This window comes from Hemitrygon akajei, chromosome 17 (assembly GCF_048418815.1).
Source record: "Hemitrygon akajei chromosome 17, sHemAka1.3, whole genome shotgun sequence".
Classification (NCBI taxonomy): Eukaryota; Metazoa; Chordata; class Chondrichthyes; order Myliobatiformes; family Dasyatidae; genus Hemitrygon; species Hemitrygon akajei.
The window spans coordinates 11,150,592-11,169,051 of record NC_133140.1 but is presented as its reverse complement, the minus strand read 5'-3'; the positions used below and the strand labels follow the sequence as shown (position 1 = coordinate 11,169,051).

General features: G+C 48.8%; 1 long non-coding RNA gene across 1 annotated transcript; it reads left to right on the top strand.

Moving 5' to 3' along the window:
• The first annotated feature begins 72 nt into the window (after positions 1–72).
• LOC140740472 (uncharacterized) lies at positions 73–12,232 on the top strand. The gene is made up of 2 exons (XR_012101868.1): positions 73–207; positions 11,660–12,232. It is a non-coding gene; the product is annotated as an uncharacterized lncRNA (long non-coding RNA).
• Positions 12,233–18,460: the final 6,228 nt, after the last annotated feature.

The window sequence follows — 18,460 nt, the reverse complement described above, 5'->3', positions numbered from 1 at the left end:
AATTTGTTATCAAAGTACATAATATTACCATGTACAACCCTGAGATTCATTTTCTTGCAGGCATACACAGTAAGTACAAAGAAAGAATACACATGACAAGATGGGACAAACAACCAATGTGCAAAAGACAACAAACTGCAAATGCATAAAGAAAATAGTATGAACAACATGAGATGAAGAGTTCTTGAAAGTGAATTCAGTGTTGGGGTGAGTGAAGTTATTTCTCTGGTTCAAGAGCCTGATGGTTGAGGGGTAATATTTGTTCCTGGAGTGGGTAGCATGGATCCTGAGGCTCCTGTATCACCTTCCTGATGGCAGCAGAGAGAAACGAGCATGGCCTGGGTGATGGGAGTCCCTGATGATAGATGCTACTTTCGTGCAACAGCGCTCCATGTAGATGTGCTCAGTGGGGGGTTGGGGGGGAGGGCTTTACCTGTGATGGGCTTAGTCATTTCCAAGGGCATTGGTGTTTCCATACCAGGACGTGATGCAACTAGTTGATATACTCCCTACCAAGCACCAGGATGGGTTTGTCAAAGATTTAGATGGCATGATGAATCTATGCCAACTTCTAAGTAGAGGTGCTGCTGTAGTTTCTTTGTAATGGCACTTACGTGCTGAATCCAGGACCAATCCTCTGAGATGATAACACCAAGATGCTACCCATGCCACCTCCAATAAGGACTGGCTTATGGACCTCCGGATTCCTCTTAAAATCAATAGTCTGCTCCTTGATCATGCTGACTGAGTGAGAGGTTGTTAGGGCAACACTCAGCCAGATTTTCAATCTCCCTCCTATATGCTGATTCATCACCACACTTGATTTGGCTAACTCAGTAGGTCAGGCAGCATTTGGAGGGAATTAAACAGATGTCATTTCAAGTCAGGACCCTTCACTGAGACAGTCTTGACACAGTGTACACTGATTAATTACTTGGGTTCAGTTAGAACCAACCTGAAAAATGAATACAATCTGATGGATGCATGTGGGAGAGGACTAAAGGGTGTGATTATACTTAACTACTTCACATAATCCGCCATAACTTCAGCCATCTCCAATGGAATCCCGCCGCACCCCCCACTTGTAACTATGAGTTAACATACCTCATACTACCTGTGAATTACTAGAATGAAATGTTCTGGTTGAACCACTGATCAAACTCACTAAAATGACAGAGCTGGAAATAGTTGATGTGTAGGCAGAGTTGAAAGGCATTTGAGAAAAGCACTACATAATTATAAAAATAAAGCCTGAGAGTTTAAAGGGAGAGTGGATTTGGGCTTGTCACCTGTTTCCCCTAATCCCATTTGGTTGTTCTGCCTATTTCTGTCTGTCTAATTATCTCTTAAACACTGTGATTCTATCTGAATTCCTCCAACAGTATGTTCCAGGTATCAGCCTATGTTTAAAAAAAGCTTTACCCTCTGATCTGCTTTTTAACGCTTTCCTCTCACCTTAAACCTATGACCTCTTGGTTCTGATACCCTTACCATGAGATTTGGTTAACTAACCCATGTATGCCCTTAAACGCTCATCTAATTTCTGTGCCCCCTTTGCTCCAGGGAAATGAAGCCCAGTCTTTCCAATCTCTCTCCATTACCAATCCTCCGATCCTGGTGAATCTCCATTACACTCTCGTCAGTGCAGCCACATTCTTCCCATCATGTGGCAACCAAAGCTGCACACAATTCACAGTAAGTTGCAACATAATGCACCAATTCAAATATTCTGTGCCTCCACCTATGAAGGCAAACATATCATATGTCACCTTCTGCTATCAGGAAGGAAGTACAGGAGCCTCAGGACCCATTTTAGGAACAAATATTACCCCTCAACCATCAGGCCCTTGAACCAGAGGGATAGCTTCAATCACCCCAACACTGAACTTAACTCACTTTCAAGAACATTCATACGTCATATGGTAGTGAGGGAGGAGATGTAGGGGCAGGTGAGGGTCCCATTGTCCTCACCTACCACCCCACTAACCTCTGCATCCAGCACATAATTTTCCGTAACTTCCACCAACAGGATCCCACTAAGCACATCTTTCCTCCATCTCCCCCCCCCCACTTTCTGCTTTCCGCAGGGATCACTCCCTACACGACTCCCTTGTCCATTCCCACTGATCTCCCTCCTGACACTTGTCCTTGCAAGTGGAACAAGTGATACACCTGCCCCTACATCTCCTCTCTCACCACCATATGTCATACGAAGGTCTTTGAAACTGAGTTCAGTGAGCTCCAAACAACTCATCCAGGTGAGGTGACACTTCACCTACTCATCTACCGTATCTGGTGCTCCCGGTGTGGCCTCTCGTATATCAGTGAGACCCAACATAGATTAGGAGACCGCTTCACCGAGCACCTACACTCTGTCCATCAGAAAAAGTAGGATCTCCCAGTGGCCACTCCAACTCCAATACCGATTCCAACGTGTCATTCCATGGCCTCCTCTACTGTCGCAATGAGGCCTCACTCAACTTGGAGGAACAACACCTTATACTGTATTCCGTCTGGGTAGCCTCCAACCTGATAGTATGAACATTGATTTCTCAAATTTCTGGTAATTGCACCCCCCCTCAACCCTCGCCATTCCCACTGTATATCTTGTCCTTACACACCTGGAGAAGAAGGATGCTTATGTGAGAATGCTGTTCTTGGACTACAGTTCAGCATTCAACACCACAGTTCCACCCAGGCTCGACAGGAAACTCAGAGACCTCGGCCTTGACCCTGTCTCGTGCAGCAATCACCTGTCAGGTCATCGGCAGATGGTAAGAGTGAGCTCCCTCACCTCCAATCCTCTGACTGTCAACACAGGAGCCCCTCAGGGCTGCATGCTGAGTCCCCTCCTTTACTCCCTGTGCACCCATGACTGTATCGCCACCCACAGCTCTAATCTGCTAATTAAATTTGCCAATGACACTACATTGATTGGCCTTACCTCAAACAATAACGAGGTGGCCTACAGGGAAGAAGTCATCTCTCTGACACAGTGGTGTCAAAAAAACAACCTCTCCCTCAATGTCGCAAAAACAAAGAAGCTGGTTGTGGACTACAGGAGGAATGGAGATGGGCTAGCCCCTATTGACATTAATGGATCTGGGGTTGAGATGGTAAACAGCTTCAAGTTCCTCAGCATCCACATCACCAAGGACCTCACGTGGTCTGTACACACCAGCTGTGTGGTGAAAAAGGCACAACAGCACCTCTCTCACCTTAGATGGTGAGGAAGTTTGGTATGCGCCTCCAAATCCTAAGAACTTTCTACAGGGGCACAATTGAGAGCATCTTGACTGGCCGCATCACTGCCTGGTATGGGAACTATACCACCCTTAATCTGTAGTTGTGAACTTTCCATAATTCAGGACATTTACAAGGACAGGTGCGTGAAAAGGGCCTGAAGGATCATTGGGGACCTGAGTCACCCCAACCACAAACTGTTCCAGCTGCTATCATCCAGGAAACAGTACTGCAGTATAAAAGCCAGGACCAACAGGCTCCAGGACAGCTTCTTGCACCAGGCCATCAGACTGATGAACTCACACTGATTTGAGTGTATTTCTATTGCACACCTCAGGTTCTATCACTGCAGAAGTCCAGGGAAGACGATCTCTGGCCTCACCAAACGTGTGAAATTGAGGTGCAAAACCCTGTTTGTGTGGATGTTCCGTGATGTGTTACCCCGTTACCAATCAGTACCATGAAATAACAGACAGTACTCCACGTGCCATTAAATGATTTAGCTTTATGATTCTCAATTTGACTAAAGGGTTGGGCCCATTTTAATGAAACAGTCCAACGTGCACACGTTGCAGCTCCCAGTTTCCCCTTTGCCGATCCACCTTCGATCTCCCCGGCGTTCGTCGGGTCATGGCTCTGCACCAGCCTCTTCGCTCTTCATCTCCCGCCGAACAAAAGGCCCAGCTCACCCCCGTGTCAGGCACACATCACGAAAACACTCCCTTCATTGGACAGCTCACATTCCAAAGCACCCGTTATCTCTAACCGTAACCCAGACACTGCTCCTACAGAGAGACCATTACGTTAGCAGTGACACCTCGTCTAACCGTAACCCAGACACTGCTCCTACAGAGAGACCATTACGTTAGCAGTGACACCTCCTCTAACCGTAACCCAGACACTGCTCCTACAGAGAGACCATTACGTTAGCAGTGATACCTCCTCTAACCGTAACCCAGACACTGCTCCTACAGAGAGACCATTACGTTAGCAGTGACACCTCCTCTAACCGTAACCCAGACACTGCTGCTACAGAGAGACCGTTACGTTAGCAGTGACACCTCCTCTAACCGTAACCCAGACACTGCTCCTACAGAGAGACCATTACGTTAGCAGTGACACCTCCTCTAACCGTAACCCAGACACTGCTCCTACAGAGAGACCATTACGTTAGCAGTGATACCTCCTCTAACCGTAACCCAGACACTGCTCCTACAGAGAGACCATTACGTTAGCAGTGACACCTCCTCTAACCGTAACCCAGACACTGCTGCTACAGAGAGACCGTTACGTTAGCAGTGACACCTCCTCTAACCGTAACCCAGACACTGCTGCTACAGAGAGACCGTTACGTTAGCAGTGACACCTCCTCTAACCGTAAACCCAGACACTGCTGCTACAGAGACCGTTACGTTAGCAGTGACACCTCCTCTAACCGTAAACCCAGACACTGCTGCTACAGAGAGACCGTTACGTTAGCAGTGACACCTCCTCTAACCGTAACCCAGACACTGCTCCTACAGAGAGACCGTTACGTTAGCAGTGACACCTCCTCTAACAGTAACCCAGACACTGCTCCTACAGAGAGACCGTTACGTTAGCAGTGACACCTCCTCTAACCGTAACCCAGACACTGCTGCTACAGAGAGACCGTTACGTTAGCAGTGACACCTCCTCTAACCGTAACCCAGACACTGCTGCTACAGAGAGACCGTTACGTTAGCAGTGACACCTCCTCTAACCGTAACCCAGACACTGCTCCTACAGAGAGACCGTTACGTTAGCAGTGAGACCTCGTCTAACAGTAACCCAGACACTGCTCCTACAGAGAGACCATTACGTTAGCAGTGACACCTCCTCTAACCGTAACCCAGACACTGCTCCTACAGAGAGACCATTGCATTAGCAGTGACACCTCGTCTAACCGTAACCCAGACACTGCTCCGACAGAGAGACCGTTACGTTAGCAGTGACACCTCGTCTAACCGTAACCCAGACACTGCTCCTACAGAGAGACCGTTACGTTAGCAGTGACACCTCCTCTAACCGTAACCCAGACACTGCTCCTACAGAGAGACCGTTACGTTAGCAGTGACACCTCCTCTAACCGTAACCCAGACACTGCTGCTACAGAGAGACCGTTACGTTAGCAGTGACACCTCCTCTAACCGTAACCCAGACACTGCTCCTACAGAGAGACCGTTACGTTAGCAGTGAGACCTCGTCTAACAGTAACCCAGACACTGCTCCTACAGAGAGACCATTACGTTAGCAGTGACACCTCCTCTAACCGTAACCCAGACACTGCTCCTACAGAGAGACCATTACGTTAGTAGTGACACCTCCTCTAACCGTAACCCAGACACTGCTCCTACAGAGAGACCGTTGCGTTAGCAGTGACACCTCGTCTAACCGTAACCCAGACACTGCTCCTACAGAGAGACCGTTACGTTAGCAGTGACACCTCGTCTAACCGTAACCCAGACACTGCTCCTACAGAGAGACCGTTACGTTAGCAGTGACACCTCGTCTAACCGTAACCCAGACACTGCTCCTACAGAGAGACCGTTACGTTAGCAGTGACACCTCGTCTAACCGTAACCCAGACACTGCTCCTACAGAGAGACCGTTACGTTAGCAGTGACACCTCCTCTAACCGTAACCCAGACACTGCTCCTACAGAGAGACCGTTGCGTTAGCAGTGACACCTCCTCTAACCGTAACCCAGACACTGCTCCTACAGAGAGACCATTACGTTAGCAGTGACACCTCCTCTAACCGTAACCCAGACACTGCTCCTACAGAGAGACCATTACGTTAGCAGTGACACCTTTCCCAGGGTGTTACACTCTCCCCCACAAACTTAGTCATGTCCTCATGACATTGAGATAATATGCCAATCCTTCATGCAAAGTGCAAAGTCCAACCCAGGTGTAAAAGGCAGTGACATAGCTCCCCACAGCGGTAGGGGCCACACTCTCTTCCCCCGGTGCTACATAGGCCAGCCTATCCGGTGGTCTCCTGATTCTTTGAGACCTCCTTACCCTGTCATCTACTTCTCCGGGTTCAGACATTCCTTGGGATATTTCTGGTCTACATGGCGAGGCCTCCCCCGGTCGATCCCTCGTGCCCACCTGCCACTCGGACCCCTCTGTCCATGGGCTGAGCTCCGCTTTATGCTCTGCAGGGTCCCGCTGCAACCCAGGCTGTCCACAGATAGCCCCCCCCCCCCCCCGATTTCACCTGACTCAGCGTGAGAAGGGTTGAGAATCTCTTCCTCAATCAGTGGGGAGTTTGCAAAAGGCAGCATGTACCACACCTCCACCTTCCTATATGAGTCCGTATCACTCTCAGGGGTGGGAGCCAGCTTAACCTCTCTGCTGTTGGCCCTGCAGTCACCCCGCATCGCCACAGACTCCCCTTACTCAGTGTAGGCCCCAGGTCGGCCTCCGCGTCAGCCTGCACCTCTTGTCCTGGGGCAGAAGTTGGTTACCATGGAGAATCTTGACCAGCCCATTCCCATCCTCTGGTTTCACCCGGAAAACTGGTACATTTGGCATTTGACTCTACACCACATTAGGGTGTGGCCACCCAGCGGTCAGCCAACTTGTGCTTCCCAGGTAGCCCCAAATTCCTTTTGAGGACTCGGTCTCCTGGCAGGAGTTGGGAGAACCTAACCTTTTGATCATGCCATCTCTTATTTTCTTGATTCTGCTTGGCAGCTGTGACCCCAGCTAATTCATAAGCCCTTTTCAGCTCCCTTCACATATCAGATACATTCTTCAGATAAATCTTTGGTGGTAGATCTTCCTCACTAGTCCCAAACCAAACATCGATGGGCAACCTTGCCTCATGCCCAAACATCAGATAATATGGCAAGTACCCAGTAGCTTCATTTCATGCACAGATGTAGCAGTGGACCAGATGTCCAATATGTTAACTCCATCTGCTCTTCTTGCTGATGTCCAAGGCTCCGAGCATGTCTAGCAGGGTCCGATTAAACCTCTCGGGCTGGGGATCACCCTGCGGGTGATAAGGCACAGTCCTCGACTTCTCAACTCCAAGCATGCTCAGTAACTCATGACCGAGTCTACTCTTGAAATTCCGTCCCTGATCACTATGTATCCATCTGGGGAGGCCATAATGAATGAAATGCTTCTCTCATAACAATTTGGCCACCGTGAACGCACTCTGGTCCTTGGTAGGGAAAGTTTGCGCATATCTGGTGTAGTGATCCGTGATGACTAAGACATTCGCCATGTTGCTGGCATCTGGCTCTATTGACAGGAAATCCACACACACCAGGTCCAGGGGCCCCGTACTCTGGAAGTGGGACAATGGAGTGGTCCTCGTAGGCAGCATCTTCCTCCGTATACATTGAATGCATGACTTGCAGTACTTTTCAACCTCTGGCTTCGTACGGGGCCAGTAGAACTGATGTCTGAGCAATCCATAGGTCTTTTCAACCCCAAATGTCCGGAATTATTGTGAAGCGACTTAAACCCCATCCTCCGATACTTCTCGGGCAGAACCAGCTGGGAACGTCAAGGTCGGTCCGGAGGTGATGTAACCCAGTATAGGATTTGGTTCCTCAACTCCAAACTGGGTGATTCTCTCAGTAATGGAGGCACCACAGTGTGTTTCGTCTTCTCTGCTTGGGCCACGTCTCTCTTTTCAACCACTGACCAAATGGTACTGATGCCCGGGTCATCTCGCTGAGCAGCTGTCATTTCCCCAGGACTCAATTCCAGCAACTAGTTTGTCTTCAGGGCAGTCAGGTTACAGAAAGCTTGTGGAATGGAAGTCCATCATCAGAAGTTCCCAACTGATGAACTGCTCGATCCTGCCCGTGCCTTTCCTCTGCCTTCACCGTGATGGAAAACTGGCACATGGCTTTTGCTGCTGAGGCAGGAACACTCTCCCACTCTCCGTCCCTGTCCAGCCCTTCATGAGCACATCAGGACAAAGCACCATCATCAATGATCCTACTTCCCGCCGGTAGATCAGGTTGAAATCACAGGCAGATGCCTGTAGCATCAAATTTTGACGAAGTCAGGATATAAGTTGGGGGATTGTTGTCCATCCTCACCTCAGACTTGGCTCTGTAGAGATAGTCAGCTTATCCATCACTGCCCATTTCAATGCCAGGAACTCCAACTTTTGCGTGGGATAGTCTTTCTCGGAGGGTGACAGACTCCAGCTGATGAATATAGCTGGTCTCAACCCAGTGCCCATGAGACTATGTGCCCAACATAGCTGACAGAAATCTCGCAGATCTGGCACTTGTCCAGGGAAAATTTTAACCCTTCAGCTCTCAGGTGGTCCAGCACCTTCAGTAGCCTCACTTCATGTTCCTCCAAGCTGGACCCGAACACAATGTAGTCATCCAGATAAACCAACACCTCAAGCAAGTTAATTTCACCCACCATTTTCTCCATGACATGCTGGAAAGTTGCAGGGGCTCCCAATATGCCCTGGGGCATCCTTTCAAACTGGAAGAATCCCAGTGGACATATAAATGCCATTTTCTGTTTGTCAGCCTCGCTCATGGGGATCCAGTAATACCCACTCCTCAAGTCCAGCACACTGACCCACTTCACACCACTCAGGCCGGCCGGTCTTCAATCCTCAGGACAGTGTACTGGTCAGGGACGGTGCGCCTGTTCAGAGTCCGATAGTCCACACACATCCGTACCTTCCCATTCTTCTTCCTGGCCACTACCATTGGGGATGGAGAGGGGCTTCAGGACTCAGTGATGGTCCCAGCTTCCTTCAACTTACACAAATGCTGCCAAACGTCCTCCACCTCTGCAGGGTCCAGTTGCTGTGACCTCTCTCTGAATGGGGTGTCCTCGATCACCTGGAGAGTGTGACAAGTGCAGTTGGAACAACCCACATCAAACTCGTCAGACACCTTCCAGCTTCAACATCTTCTCTATCAACTCCTCTTCCAACCTGCAGGTACCCGGAGGCTCGCTCTCCGAGTGGTTTCCCGTCATTCACACTCCCGTCTGAAGTGTCCCTCTTAACCACAGTTATAACAGGCAATACCAGCCGCTCCGCTCCTCACGGGACCCTGGTTGCTAGTACCGTCTCCTTAGAGGATCCGCCTCCCTATCAGCTCCACCATATGGGGGGGGAATGACAGCTGCTGATGACATCTCAGTTCTCAACTCTGCCACCATCTCCTCTACCACTCCCTGGGGCAGGCTATCTGTGGTCACTTCAGCACAGGGGACCACTGCCAAGGACTGTACCCCGCTGACAGAGGCTTCCCTCACCTCCAGCGCATTCTCCTCCTCTCGTACTTCTCTGATCAGCTCACCAAACGAGGAGGGGGCTTGTCTTACGAGACAGTCGGAGACTCCAAACGATCAGGTCCTGGGACTGGGCACCTTTCGCTATCTGGTCCATTCTTAACTGATCCACCTCGGCCGTTTGAATGGCCCCTCTGCGCTGCAAGCAATTTAGCTGCCTCTCCAGTCGAAAGATGTAGGCAGAAAGCTTCTGCCCCTTCTCCTGAAACTACGTCACGAGCTCCATTGGGCTTCCCGTCACACCAAACACCTTCTCTAGTGCTTGTATGCAGGCTGTAGGAGTGGCGGGGGGTTCTGTGACTTTACAGCTCTCACCATGTAGGCAGCCCTGTCTCTCAAACACTCAGCCATTCGCTGTCGTTTTACATCATCTAACGACTGAGAGTCTGCTCCGCCCAAGTCTCATACCCCTCATCCCCTTCAGTCCTGAGGACAGGCTGAGCCTACCATAGCTGGGACCTTGAACCTCACCAGAGAGGTAACTCAGAATTCAGTAGGATCATTGATGTTGATGCTTAGTCCTGATATGCTCATGAAGGGATGGAGAGTGGAGAGTGTACCCGCCTCAGAACTTCAACATTCACTTTCAGATGATCAATGGGGTAAAATTTATTATCTAGTTAATAATTCATCTATCTGTGCATGCCATTCCTTAATTCAGTTTAAGATAGTATATAGGGCCCATGTGTCTAAAGATAAATTGGCACATATATTTCCTAATATAAGCCCTATATGTGACAGATGTAACGTAGAGGTGGCTACTCTAACTCATATGTTTTGGTCCTGTGTAAGCTTAAATAATTTTTGGAGAGATGTGTTTAGAATACCATCTAAAGTTATAGATGCGGATGTTCAACCCAATTCACTTACAGCAATTTTTGGGATTATTCCAGAGGAAGTAGGTAGAGTATCTGCTTCCGCTCTACATGGGACAGCCTTTTCAACTTTACTGGCTAGGACAGCTATCTTGTTATACTGGAAAGAATCTAATCTGCCTACTGTCTTTTATTGGCTCTCCTCCGTTATGTCATGTCTAAGCTTGGAGAAAATTAGAAGCTGGACATTTGATACATCCTTTAATTTTGAGCAAGTCTGGCGACCCTTTATTCAATATTTTCATATGATTTAATTTATTTTTTATTTATTTATTTTTCTTTATTCTCTTCAGGGAAAATCTTTATCGGAAGCTGACCAGCAGGATGTTTTTTCTTTCTTTTTTCTTCTAATTTTATCCTCAAATGGACTGCCCAATCTTTCTTTTCTTTTTTTTTATTCCAATTTAGTTTAGTGGGGTTTTTTCCTTTATATAAATAAAATTTTCCAATTTTTTAAGTGATTTGTTAAGAGGAGTTGTGTTTTTTTTTATTATACTGTATATATAACAGCGTAACATTATACCTATTTGATTTTGACAATATATACTTTTCTTTACTGCTGTTTATATGTCTTTTGTATTATCTGTTTGCTAAACTTCTCCTCTGATTTGTACATCTTTTTTATTGGAAATCAATTAAAAAAATTGAAAAAAAGAATTCTCACTCTTCACTGGGGGACATGGACTAATTGGACATTCCAAATCCGACCACTCCCTTCCCTCGCTAAGCAGAAATGAGAGAACCCCGTCTCTGAAGTCTCTACCCCCAGCTATGGGAGACTCAATTTGTGATTTGGCCCGCTCCCCAGCCTCCTCCTCCTGGAAAGTGCGGACAGTCCATGGCACCCCCCACTTACCTGGGGGCCCAATAGTACCAGGCCGTTCCACTGCCGTTACGTCAGCGCTAGTCTGAACTAAAACAAAGTCTGTGCCCGTCATTTTATCAAATCTGCACCCCACAATCACAACTTTCCCTACAGCTTTAACTGTACTTAAAAGTCAAATTAACAATTCATCAGGAGTATGAATATTGTGATGGGCAAACCAAGTTTGAAATGGCGTCCAGAATTGACCCTATGAACTGTGCTGCTATGGGGAGAGAGAGAGGGAGAAGCGTCCAGTGCAAATGAGAGAGAGAGGGAGAAGCGTCCAGTGCAAATGAGAGAGAGAGGGAGGCAAGATTTAATGTTATGGTTCCTCTGCTGATTGTTTACCTTTCTCCAAGGACACTTTGCCTGCTTGTTAAGATTCCTGCAGAGAGAGCAGGGCGGAGCCGATTGATGGACAGCTGGTGTCCATCAAGTGGAGATAAAAAGCAGGTCTGTTGGGACACAGACAGACACACCACAGGACACTGAACGAGCTTTGTGCACCCACGTGAAGGTGGGGTTTTGGAGGATCGATTTGGGTGAAATCGATTAGTGGCTCACTGTGTGAGAAGGTACGACTGGTGGGGAATTATTTGTGTGTCCTCCCTTGCCTGGGTGATAGTTCTACCACTGAAGGACAGTCGAAGGTGATATGGTCATAGTCTGTGACCACAACAGGAAGATAACGGGAAGATCGACGGCATCACCTCTCTCTCCAACGTTACTCAAACAACTACCTCGAACTGAACTGAACTCTCTTCAGCATATTGTAAGACCGTATCCATTTACTCCTGGGTTTGAAAGAGCCTGGTTTTGGTTCCTATTTCCACACTTCTGTATATACCATTGCTAACCTGTTTCATATATTTGTATTTTATAGTACTGTATTGCTTAGTTTACTAATAAACACTATTAGTTACTAGTAATAACAGACTCCAATGTGTTTTCCATTTCTACTGGTCCTTTAACCCCGTCACAGGGTACGTGACAATATCTACCCCACTCAACACGTGCACATTCATTGCCAGTAATCCCATGGATGCACAACACCGGTTAACCCCTGCAGCATCCATGCCCACGTATCATAATCACTTTACCAGACAATAGTTTAGCACAGACTTAAACACACAACCCACTGGTTCAGTGCTCAGGGCAATCACATAGCATCCAACGAAATCAATCCTGGAACGATAACCGCACAATTGTATGCCTCAGGTTCTGTCACTGCAGAAGTCCAGGGAAGACGATCTCTGGCCTCACCAAATGTGTGAAATTGAGGTGCAAAACCCTGTTTGTGTGGATGTTCCGTGATGTGTTACCCCGTTACCAATCAGTACCATGAAATAACAGACAGTACTCCACGTGCCATTAAATGATTTAGCTTTATGATTCTCAATTTGACTAAAGGGTTGGGCCCATTTTAATGAAACAGTCCAACGTGCACACGTTGCAGCTCCCAGTTTCCCCTTTGCCGATCCACCTTCGATCTCCCCGGCGTTCGTCGGGTCATGGCTCTGCACCAGCCTCTTCGCTCTTCATCTCCCGCCGAACAAAAGGCCCAGCTCACCCCCGTGTCAGGCACACATCACGAAAACACTCCCTTCATTGGACAGCTCACATTCCAAAGCACCTGTTATCTCTAACCGTAACCCAGACACTGCTCCTACAGAGAGACCATTACGTTAGCAGTGACACCTCCTCTAACCGTAACCCAGACACTGCTCCTACAGAGAGACCATTACGTTAGCAGTGACACCTCGTCTAACCGTAACCCAGACACTGCTCCTACAGAGAGACCGTTACGTTAGCAGTGACACATCGTCTAACCGTAACCCAGACACTGCTCCTACAGAGACCGTTACGTTAGCAGTGACACCTCCTCTAACCGTAACCCAGACACTGCTCCTACAGAGAGACCGTTACGTTAGCAGTGACACCTCCTCTAACCGTAACCCAGACACTGCTCCTACAGAGAGACCATTACGTTAGCAGTGACACCTCGTCTAACCGTAACCCAGACACTGCTCCTACAGAGAGACCGTTACGTTAGCAGTGACACATCGTCTAACCGTAACCCAGACACTGCTCCTACAGAGACCGTTACGTTAGCAGTGACACCTCCTCTAACCGTAACCCAGACACTGCTCCTACAGAGAGACCATTACGTTAGCAGTGACACCTCCTCTAACCGTAACCCAGACACTGCTCCTACAGAGAGACCGTTACGTTAGCAGTGACACCTCGTCTAACCGTAACCCAGACACTGCTCCTACAGAGAGACCGTTACGTTAGCAGTGACACCTCGTCTAACCGTAACCCAGACACTGCTCCTACAGAGAGACCGTTACGTTAGCAGTGACACCTCGTCTAACCGTAACCCAGACACTGCTCCTACAGAGAGACCGTTACGTTAGCAGTGACACCTCGTCTAACCGTAACCCAGACACTGCTCCTACAGAGAGACCGTTACGTTAGCAGTGACACCTCGTCTAACCGTAACCCAGACACTGCTCCTACAGAGAGACCGTTACGTTAGCAGTGACACCTCGTCTAACCGTAACCCAGACACTGCTGCTACAGAGAGACCGTTACGTTAGCAGTGACACCTCGTCTAACCGTAACCCAGACACTGCTCCTACAGAGAGACCGTTACGTTAGCAGTGACACCTCGTCTAACCGTAACCCAGACACTGCTCCTACAGAGAGACCATTACGTTAGCAGTGACACCTCGTCTAACCGTAACCCAGACACTGCTCCTACACAGAGACCGTTACGTTAGCAGTGACACCTCGTCTAACCGTAACCCAGACACTGCTGCTACAGAGAGACCGTTACGTTAGCAGTGACACCTCGTCTAACCGTAACCCAGACACTGCTGCTACAGAGAGACCGTTACGTTAGCAGTGACACCTCGTCTAACCGTAACCCAGACACTGCTGCTACAGAGAGACCGTTACGTTAGCAGTGACACCTCGTCTAACCGTAACCCAGACACTGCTGCTACAGAGAGACCGTTACGTTAGCAGTGACACCTCGTCTAACCGTAACCCAGACACTGCTGCTACAGAGAGACCGTTACGTTAGCAGTGACACCTCGTCTAACCGTAACCCAGACACTGCTGCTACAGAGAGACCGTTACGTTAGCAGTGACACCTCGTCTAACCGTAACCCAGACACTGCTGCTACAGAGAGACCGTTACGTTAGCAGTGACACCTCGTCTAACCGTAACCCAGACACTGCTGCTACAGAGAGACCGTTACGTTAGCAGTGACACCTCCTCTAACCGTAACCCAGACACTGCTGCTACAGAGAGACCGTTACGTTAGCAGTGACACCTCGTCTAACCGTAACCCAGACACTGCTCCTACAGAGAGACCGTTACGTTAGCAGTGACACCTCGTCTAACCGTAACCCAGACACTGCTGCTACAGAGAGACCGTTACGTTAGCAGTGACACCTCGTCTAACCGTAACCCAGACACTGCTGCTACAGAGAGACCGTTACGTTAGCAGTGACACCTCGTCTAACCGTAACCTAGACACTGCTGCTACAGAGAGACCGTTACGTTAGCAGTGACACCTCGTCTAACCGTAACCCAGACACTGCTCCTACAGAGAGACCGTTACGTTAGCAGTGACACCTCCTCTAACCGTAACCCAGACACTGCTCCTACAGAGAGACCGTTACGTTAGCAGTGACACCTCCTCTAACCGTAACCCAGACACTGCTCCTACAGAGAGACCGTTACGTTAGCAGTGACACCTCCTCTAACCGTAACCCAGACACTGCTCCTACAGAGAGACCGTTACGTTAGCAGTGACACCTCGTCTAACCGTAACCCAGACACTGCTCCTACAGAGAGACCGTTACGTTAGCAGTGACACCTCCTCTAACCGTAACCCAGACACTGCTCCTACAGAGAGACCGTTACGTTAGCAGTGACACCTCGTCTAACCGTAACCCAGACACTGCTCCTACAGAGAGACCGTTACGTTAGCAGTGACACCTCGTCTAACCGTAACCCAGACACTGCTCCTACAGACAGACCGTTACGTTAGCAGTGACACCTCGTCTAACCGTAACCCAGACACTGCTGCTACAGAGAGACCGTTACGTTAGCAGTGACACCTCGTCTAACCGTAACCCAGACACTGCTGCTACAGAGAGACCGTTACGTTAGCAGTGACACCTCGTCTAACCGTAACCCAGACACTGCTGCTACAGAGAGACCGTTACGTTAGCAGTGACACCTCGTCTAACCGTAACCCAGACACTGCTGCTACAGAGAGACCGTTACGTTAGCAGTGACACCTCGTCTAACCGTAACCCAGACACTGCTGCTACAGAGAGACCGTTACGTTAGCAGTGACACCTCGTCTAACCGTAACCCAGACACTGCTGCTACAGAGAGACCGTTACGTTAGCAGTGACACCTCGTCTAACCGTAACCCAGACACTGCTGCTACAGAGAGACCGTTACGTTAGCAGTGACACCTCCTCTAACCGTAACCCAGACACTGCTGCTACAGAGAGACCGTTACGTTAGCAGTGACACCTCGTCTAACCGTAACCCAGACACTGCTCCTACAGAGAGACCGTTACGTTAGCAGTGACACCTCGTCTAACCGTAACCCAGACACTGCTCCTACAGAGAGACCGTTACGTTAGCAGTGACACCTCGTCTAACCGTAACCCAGACACTGCTCCTACAGAGAGACCGTTACGTTAGCAGTGACACCTCGTCTAACCGTAACCCAGACACTGCTCCTACAGAGAGACCGTTACGTTAGCAGTGACACCTCGTCTAACCGTAACCCAGACACTGCTCCTACAGAGAGACCGTTACGTTAGCAGTGACACCTCGTCTAACCGTAACCCAGACACTGCTCCTACAGAGAGACCGTTACGTTAGCAGTGACACCTCCTCTAACAGTAACCCAGACACTGCACCTACAGAGAGACCGTTACGTTAGCAGTGACACCTCCTCTAACCGTAACCCAGACACTGCTCCTACAGAGAGACCATTGCGTTAGCAGTGACACCTCCTCTAACCGTAACCCAGACACTGCTGCTACAGAGAGACCGTTACGTTAGCAGTGACACCTCCTCTAACCGTAACCCAGACACTGCTGCTACAGAGAGACCGTTACGTTAGCAGTGACACCTCCTCTAACCGTAACCCAGACACTGCTGCTACAGAGAGACCATTACGTTAGCAGTGACACCTCGTCTAACCGTAACCCAGACACTGCTCCTACAGAGAGACCGTTACGTTAGCAGTGACACCTCCTCTAACCGTAACCCAAACACTGCTCCTACAGAGAGACCGTTACGTTAGCAGTGACACCTCCTCTAACCGTAACCCAAACACTGCTTCTACAGAAAGACCATTACGTTAGCAGTGACACCTCCTCTAACCGTAACCCAGACACTGCTCCTACAGAAAGACCATTACGTTAGCAGTGACACCTTTCCCAGGGTGTTACACTATGCTACTTTAACTATTTTATTTATTATAAATGACTAGGATTGCACATTGCACATTTAGACGGAGACGTAACGTAAAGATTTTTCTCCTCATGAATGTGAAGTATGCAAGAAATAAAGTCAATTCAATTTCCCTCTCTCATATCTCCTTACCTGCCCATCACCTCCCTCTGGAGCTCCTCCCTCTTCCCTTTCTTCCATGGTCTTCTATCGTCTCCTCTCAGATTCCCCTTCTCCAATCCTGTATCTCTTTCACCAATCAACTTCCCAACTCTTCACTTCACCCCTCCACCCTGGTTTTATCTACCTTGTACTTCTTCCTCCCTCCCTCCACCTTCGTACTCTGACTTCTTCCCTTCCTTTCCAGTCCTGCTGAAGGTCTCGGCCCAAAACGTCGACTGTCCTCTTTTCCATAGATGTTGCCTGGCCTTCTGAGTTCCTCCAACATTTTGTTTATTACTCAGTCCTAACTCCCTCTCCTCTGTTGCCAAGAACGAACTTGCTCATAAGATGGTATACGGCAGTATCAGGGCCCCAACACAAGGTGACAGAACTACTGACTCTGAAACCCCTCTTTATACCTCCCTCTTTCTTTTAGCCTCTTTCCTATATCTGCAGCATCGAATGACATTGTGATTTCTGTCTCAAAGGAGGCTGATGTGAGAACATCTTTCAAAAGCTTGGACATTCGGAAGGCGTCAGGCCCTGATGGTGTGCCTGGTAGGACACTGAAAACCCGTGCCAACCACTGGCGGCAATGTTCAAGGACATCTTCAATCTCTCACTGCTGCAGACACAGGTTCCCACCTGCTTCAAAAGGGTGATAGTTTTTTCCAGTGGCCAAGAAGAGCAGGGTGAGCTGCCCAATGACTGTCACCCCAGTGGCGCTCACAGCTACTGTGATGAAACGCTTTAAGGGGTTGGTCGTGGCCAGAATCCAGTCCTGCCTAAGCCAGGACCTGGACCCACTTCAATTTGCCCATTTCCACAGGAGATTGAATCTCACTGGCTCGCCATTCGTCCTTGGATCACCTGGACAATTGTAATACCTACGTCAGGCTGCTGTTTATCGATTACAGCTCAGCATTTGACACAATCATACCCTCAGTTCTAATCAACAAGCTCCAAAACCTGGGCCTCTGTACCTCCATCTGTAACTGGATCCTTGACTTCCTTACTGGGAAATCACAGTCAGTGCAGATTGGAAATAACATCTCCTCCTCACTGACAATCAACACTGGTGCACCTCAAGGATGCTTGTTCAGCCCACTGCTCTACTCTCTCTACACACGTGACCGTGTGGCTAGGCACAGCTCAAACAGCATCTATAAATTTGCCAATGATACAACTATTGACAGAATCTCAGACAGTGACGAGGAGGTGTACAGGAGTGAGACAGATCAGCTGGTCGAGTGGTGTCGCAACAACAACCTCGCCCTCAACTTCAGTAAGAATTGACTGTGGACTTCAGGAAGAAGGGGAAGTCGAGGGAATATACACCAGTCCCCATTGAGGGATCAGCAGTAGAAAGGGGAAGCGGTTTAACTTCCTGGAAGTCAACATATCTCAAGATCTATCCTGTGCCCAACATACTGATGCAATTACAAAGAAGACATGACAGAGGCTCTAGGAATTTGAGAATTGGTATGTAACCAAAGGTGTACCT